General features: G+C 46.2%; 1 long non-coding RNA gene across 1 annotated transcript; it reads left to right on the forward strand.

Annotated features, from left to right (window-relative positions):
* Nucleotides 1-2,516: 2,516 nt before the first annotated feature.
* On the forward strand, nt 2,517-5,167 carry LOC116147103 (uncharacterized). The gene is made up of 3 exons (XR_010383531.1): nt 2,517-2,842; nt 3,781-3,891; nt 4,948-5,167. It is a non-coding gene; the product is annotated as an uncharacterized LOC116147103 (long non-coding RNA).
* Nucleotides 5,168-6,985: the final 1,818 nt, after the last annotated feature.

The raw sequence follows: 6,985 nt of genomic DNA on the forward strand, positions 1-6,985 counted from the left end.
AAGTTTTATCAACTAATGCTTAAGGATGGTAACAAAAATTAGTCATTGTTACTAGTATAGTGTGGAACTTTCAAGTTCTTTGGCATTCATTCATTCCACAAATATTAATTGAGTGTCTAAGTTATGCCAGATATTATGCTAAGTGCTAGGGATACAGCAGAGAATAAGACAGATGTAATCCCTACCCTCACTGGAAATACAGCCTAGACTAGACTAGAAAGACCAACAAACAGGGAATCCACGAAGACAGAAAGGAACAGAGCTTCTTTAGAGAAAATATCGACGGAGACCAATGATAATGATCATGGAAGACCTTTCTGAGCAAGAAACACGAGCATTGAGTCCTGCCACACGAGCAACCACCGGAATGACAGGGAAAACATTGTTCTAGACAGCAGGAAAAGCAAGAATTAAACCCATCCTAAAAATCAGATCACTAGGGTGGTGCGTACTCCATCAGAAGAATGACACCAGATGAGGACACAGCACGTGACAAGAGCAGTTCAAGCAGGATTTTGTAGGCCATGCTAAGGAGCGTGAATTTTATTCTAGTGCATGGAGAAGCCAGAAACAGGGGTTTTAAGCAAAAAAGTGATACAATACGATGTAAATGTTATGCAAATAACCCTGGCCACTTTGTGCAGAATGGCTAGAGAGCAGCCAGAGCAGAATTTGGGAAGCCGTTGAGTGGTCTGAGCAGGAACTGATGCTGGAAGCCTCAGTGATGGAGGCAGAGAAGGCTGGATTCAACGCTGGGTGGGTGTGGTGCGCAAAACACACACCCACTGTTGTTTCTAAGATTTAGAAGCTAGTTTAAAATTTAGACACAGAATTTGCTGATATTAAAGTATTAGCAAATCTGGGCAATTTTGTTCAAGAAAAGATGAGAAGATTCACAAAAAATAGAGGCTATCTATCAAGAAGGGCAGCACGTCTTGGCATGGGGAAGGTGTGGCTCAGTGGGAGTGTGTGCTCAGCATGCACAAAGCCCCAGCTTCAACCTCAACGCCTCCACCAAAGAAGCAAACAAACCTGACTACCTCCCTCCCCCCTCCAAGAAAAAATGTTTTAAAGGGCAGCTGATAGGAGGCATCCTAAATAGAATAATAAACTAAACCTAATTTGAATTGACTGAACTTTTCAAAGAAATAGAGTCTACGATTTTATAAATAAAACATTATTGAATGTTTTACTTATGAACACTTTTTTACCACTAACTTGGAAAAGCAGTTGTTAGGAACACATTAATGCTTCTGAATACGAATAAATGACTGTTATTTGTTACTAATGTCAAAGCTGTCCAAGTTTCATTTTTCTAATTTAATTATTTTCATGTAATACCACAATAGTTCTTTATAATATTAGCCGTAACCTTGAAGAGTTTTTTTCTGAAAGGTCTTGTGCCTTTCAGTTAACGTGGCTGTTCAGGTTTATACAATCCTCAAGCTGCCTATCTATATATACACGTGTGTGTGTATATATATATGTATGTATCTATATATGTATACATGTACCTGGGCAGTGGGCAGCTGGGAGTTGTGTGTGTGTGTGTGTGTGTGTGTAATTGCCAAGCCGCCCAGGTATGAAAAGCGCCCGGCCGCCCAGGTTCAGGAAGACCTCTGCGCGGACAGAGGAGACCCGCCTCCAGTCGCCTCCCAGAAGGACCCCCGCGCCCCTGCCCCGAACGTGCAGCCCCACCCGCAGGCCCCGCGGCGGCCGCGCGCGGAGAGGTCCGGATGCCTCCGTCCGCGGAAGAGGGACCGAGGGGCCCCCGGGAGACACGGAGAAAGAGGAGACCCGCCACGCATACGGGGGCAGACGCAGGGGAGGCAGCAGGAGACCAGCGAGGCGGGCGCCCGGGACGGGGCCGGCCCTGCGGGGAAGCCGCGTCCCCGGGGCCGGCCAGCTGCCGCGGAAGGAGCCCGTTTCAGAAAGAGCCCGCGGGTGGTGGCCGGACTGGGCCGCGAGTCCGGGAAGCGGGTCCGAGGTCTGCGGGCCGGAGCCTCAGCCGCCGCGCGCTGGTGGGGAGGGGCTCGGCTTCCCGCGCCCCGGCTCTGCAGACCCTGGCCCGGAGGAAGCCGCCCCAGGGAAGGGAGCCCCCGGGGAAGGGAGTCCTCGGGAAGCGCCCCACTGCGCACGGTGCGGGGTCGAGTCTGCGCCCGGGAGGCGCTGCGCCCTATGCGGGGTGACGAGGTCCGCGCAGGGTCCGGGCTCCGGCCCGGGTGGTGACAGCGGCCGAACTCCCAGCAGCGCGGTGCGCGTGCGGGTGGTTTTAAGGGTCCCGGGGGAGGGCTGCGCGCTCCCCGGCGGGGAGACAGAGCCCGTGCGCTCCCACCCCCTCCCCCGTGTGCAGGATGCTCCCATCCCGCCCCAAAGCCGCCGCTCCCGGGCCCCGCCGCCCCGGGAGTGAGGGGCGCGAGCCCCCTCAGGACGGCGCATCCGGGTCCAGCCTGCCCCCGGAGAGAAGTGGAAGCGATGAGGGTGTTTTGCTGGCTCTAGGATCCTTCCCGGTCGGTTGTCTGGGGGGTTGGCCGCAGTCCTCTGGAACCAGTGGGAGTCTGGACGGAATTCTGCTCTAGACCAGCCCCAGGGCACGAGGAGGGGCGAAGACCTCGTCCGAGCCTCACTGAGGGCTGGAAACTTGACCTGGTACCTAAAGGTTGCATTTGGAATCGGCCTGGGGGCGAGCGGTCTGCTGTCTCAGCACCTCTTCTACAGCGACCACGACCACTCGGAGGATTGCGTCTTCTCCTGGGAGCCCTCCCGTACGTCCCACTGTGGACCACAGGACCCTCTGTCCCCTTCTGGGACTCTTCTCTTCTCCCCCTGCTTGGTGGCCACGGTAGGTCTCCTCTGCCCTGTGCTCTCTCCAGATGCTGTGAGCAAGGAATGCTGGCCAAGGAAGCAGAGGATGTGAAGGACAGAAGCAGGCTCCTGGGTCCACTTTCTTCCCCTGAGTCATCCCGGTCTTAGGGGCCTGCACAGCACCCCACCACTGAGAACCTGAGGCGCCTGCAGACCTGCGGGTCCCGCCCTCTGGCCGCCGGGTCATGCACTGTGTCGTCCTTGGTGCCACTTCCCCTGCTGCACACCTTTCCCGCTGTGGGTTGAGGGTTGGGGTCCCCAGCGACCACCACCCCACCCCGCCCTCACAGGGATGTGACTTTCTTCTTTCCTGGCTGTTTGTATTCAGACGAAGTGGTGTCAAATAAAACCACATCAGGGCCCTGGGTCGTTGATCTGAATGAAAAGTAAAATGAAATTTAATTTAATTTGAAATATTTTACCCCAAGAAAAGGGTAATTTTTTGATTGCTAAGTTACTGTCCCTGTACTTTAAAGGGTCCTTCTATATAGGCATCAAAAGAGATGTAGCAAAGAAAGATCTGAGTCTTCCAAGGCTTCCTAAACGATGTAAAATCCAAAGTTCTTTCTGTGGCCACAAGTACTTCGCAGTTTTCATAATTTTGCCTGCCAGTCCAGTGTCACCCACTTTGGTTCCTCTCCAACTGCCCACACACCTGGCACCTGGACTCTACACACTCCCCCAATCATTCTGCACACTTCCAAGGGACCCTGCCTCTGTGCTATTTCCTCAAACTAGTGAAAACTTGCCTTCCACTCAGATGAAAGGTGAACTATTTCATCTTTAAGTCAGAAAACTTCACACTTGGGTATATAACCCCTGGGGTTCACAGCCACTTCCCAAGGGGAACTAGGCAAGAAAAGTTTTAGAGTGATCTGTTTCCAGACCCTCAAATTCAACTGTACTCTTTCCTAGAATTGACCTGCCTGAGAATTCCATAGGCTCCAACTCTTCCTTCACACCCACCCTTCACTCAAATCAAAATGCAGGCATGACGCCCATCAAAGGACAACTGGAAATACTGGTGTAAGTTTTAATGGAAATGAACGACTCATGACTGGGTAGCAACTTATATTAAGTTCTTTATTTCCAACAAAATTGAAGGAAGACCCAATTAAGATGTCAGCTGATATGTCTTTAAAATAATTTTTTATAGTAGATGATGTTATGCGTTGAATTCTGTTCCCCCAAAATAATATGTTGAACTCCTAACCCCCAGTACCTTAAACGTGAGGTTTTTTGGAAATAGGGTCTTTTTAATAAAGTTAAAAAGAGGTCATGAGGGTGAGCCCTGATCCAGTAAGTCTGGTCTCTGTATCCAAAGGGGAAATTTGGACACTAAGGCAAGCACACACAGGAAAAAGACACCCTGAAGACGCACAGCAAGAAGACAACCATTTGACTGGATTGATGCCTTAAGAGGCAAAGAAACGTTCCCTAGAGCTCGCAGAGAGCCTGGCTCAGCCAACAACTTGATTTCAGGCTTCTAGCCTCCAAAAGTGAGAAAAAAATCTGTTATTTTAAGCCACCCAGTTTGCAGTACTTTCTTATAGCAACCCCAGGAAACAAATACAGATTTCTCAGTAACTAATTCCCAAAGAGTTCAAAATAATTGAGAGACAGCATTCAAGCAAAACTCCTGTTTTAACCACTTTTCTCATCATGTACATCCCTGAAGCTGAAAAAGGAGAGAGGGAATCCATGAAAGAGGGGGAAATAGAATCTGGTCCATTCCAGCAAAAAATATTCATCTTAGGATTCATAAGCTATTTAAAAGTTCCTTTCTATACCACTAAGTAAGATATTACTATAAAGTTCTACTTTTCATAAATTATGAATTGAAGTGTGTAATTCTTTGTGTTGGTTTAATCAATTAATTTGTTAACAATTAATTTGTGTTTCATTGATAAAAAATGTTTAGCACTTGGCTTTATGGGCCTAGACATTTTTAAGTTAAAAATTTTAACTTATTTACATATTTTTGTTGCAGAGTAGTGTGGTAGGATGACTATTAGAGACTTTTGGGGGGAGGTAATTCGGTTTATTTATTTATTTTTAATTTTTATTTGTTTATTTTTTTAGGTGGAGCTACTGGGGATTGAACCCAGGACCTCATGCATGCTAAGTATGCGCTCTACCATTTGAACTATCCCTCCTCCTTTATTTAAATTTTTCAGGTGGATTTACTTATTTTAATTTTAGATGGATAGAAGACTTTTAAGTATAATAGTACAGCAGAGTAAGATTCTATGAGGGAAGTAGAAAGGACATGAAGTTCAAATGTGAAAAAGGAATCATGTAGAATTTCCTGCTACTGAAGAATTTCTATTTCATGTATTTTTTAAAAGAATGATGGTGATTGTCAAAACCATACAATATTTAGACACCATTGAATACATTAATAAAAGTGATTTAAGATTTTTATTTTTAAGGTATGTATTGTATTTGCACTACACAGGAACTATGTTAGCTGTCACTTTATACATGTAAATAGGTTTACAGTTCATCAAAATCTTCCTAGAAAGTATGTGAGCAAAAAAAGTTTGAAGACCATTGTTTGAAGGTCCAGTGGAAACACTGCTTCCTTTGTCCAGGCTCCCTGCCCTTTCTCTCTCCTCTTCCCCAGAACTGCTTCACGATTTGCTACAGCAAAGAGGATGCTGTAACGCAGGGGAAGGATCAGTGGTCTGCAGCTCTCTCCTTACTGCCGGCGGCGGGACAGGAGCGACGGGTGGTTTCTGTTTATATGCCTGCAGGGCGTGACTATAGACGCAGAATATGTGGTGACTAATTTGTTCGACTACATAGTTCTTAAGAATTTCCCTAACATAGTCCTATCCTAGAGTTTGCGGTGGAAATAAATTTTGGTAGAAAACATTTTGGTAGAAAAATACGCATTTTAATCCCAAAATACACTGAGAAAATGTCTGGTACTACCTAGAATAATCGAATTGAAACCAAGTAAAAGGCCCCAAGCCATTTGAAGTATAGTATAGTGGGCCTCTCTTACAGAAAAGCTGAGTGAAGATGTTAGAGTTGTTTGGAATTAATTGCCTTAAGAAACAAAATTTTTGTTGTTTTCAGAAAAAAATCTGGAGGCTAGTGGGTATTGCAAGTAGAGGATGCAGAGGAAGTTGGTGTGGTAGTTACTACTGTAACGCAGTAAAGATCAGGTCAAGTAGTAAACAGCAAGACTGGAGAAAACGTAGCAATTTTGTTTAAATGAGCTAAGGGAAAGACTGCTTTGAATTGCTTCCAAGTTCTGAGTAGATTAATAATCTCCATCACTCAGTGGAAGAAAAACGCTGCTTCATCCACAATCTAGTCCTCAGTTTTGGCTCACGATTAAGGATGAAGTCTATTTCATTTCTCTATGCTGCTTCCTTCTCTTCCTTCTTCCTCTTTTTTCTCTTTTAAAATTAGGTAAGGTAGGTATTAAGACACCATTGGGAACCCTCCTCATAAATCTTTCAAGTCCACACCATTAATGGAATATTAGTCTATACTTGATTCTATGCTTACACAGATATGTTTACATAAACATTTCTATTCTTAAAATAGAAAATGGAGTTATTTATCATCTCACATTGGCTTTCCAATTAACAATGTTATAAACGTTCCAGATCAGCCCAAGTAGGTGCCCCTATTCCTTCTTAGTTGCTGCTTCTCCGTCTACAGTATTGTTCTGCTGCACTGCCTCCGTTCCTTCTCTTACAGCTGTTAACGGGGTAGAACCACAGGCCCCTGATACCAAACCTAGGTTTAATCCCGGACCTAACTGCAGTTTCAGCCTTCTCCAGAGATGGGATCTTAATCACCCAGTGTGGAATTTTCTGGTTGGCACCAGTGAAGTAATGTCCCTTGGTTCCTCTCCATCACCTCCTGCCCCTCCCCCCGGAAGGAGAGGTAATTTGCATGATAAAACGCTTGCCCAGTACTTTTCCCCCCAAAAGATGATGTCCTGGCCCAAAATAACCCTTTCTCTTCTTTTGCTAATGACTGCCTTGCTCCACCCTCCTGCTTATAAAAACCTTCCATTTTCTACAGCTCCTTAGGGGACCGTTCTATCTACCAGATGGAACGCTGCCTAGTTCAGGAATCGTTGAATAAAACCAATTAA

The sequence above is a fragment of the Camelus dromedarius genome, chromosome 13 (assembly GCF_036321535.1).
Source record: "Camelus dromedarius isolate mCamDro1 chromosome 13, mCamDro1.pat, whole genome shotgun sequence".
Taxonomy (NCBI): Eukaryota; Metazoa; Chordata; class Mammalia; order Artiodactyla; family Camelidae; genus Camelus; species Camelus dromedarius.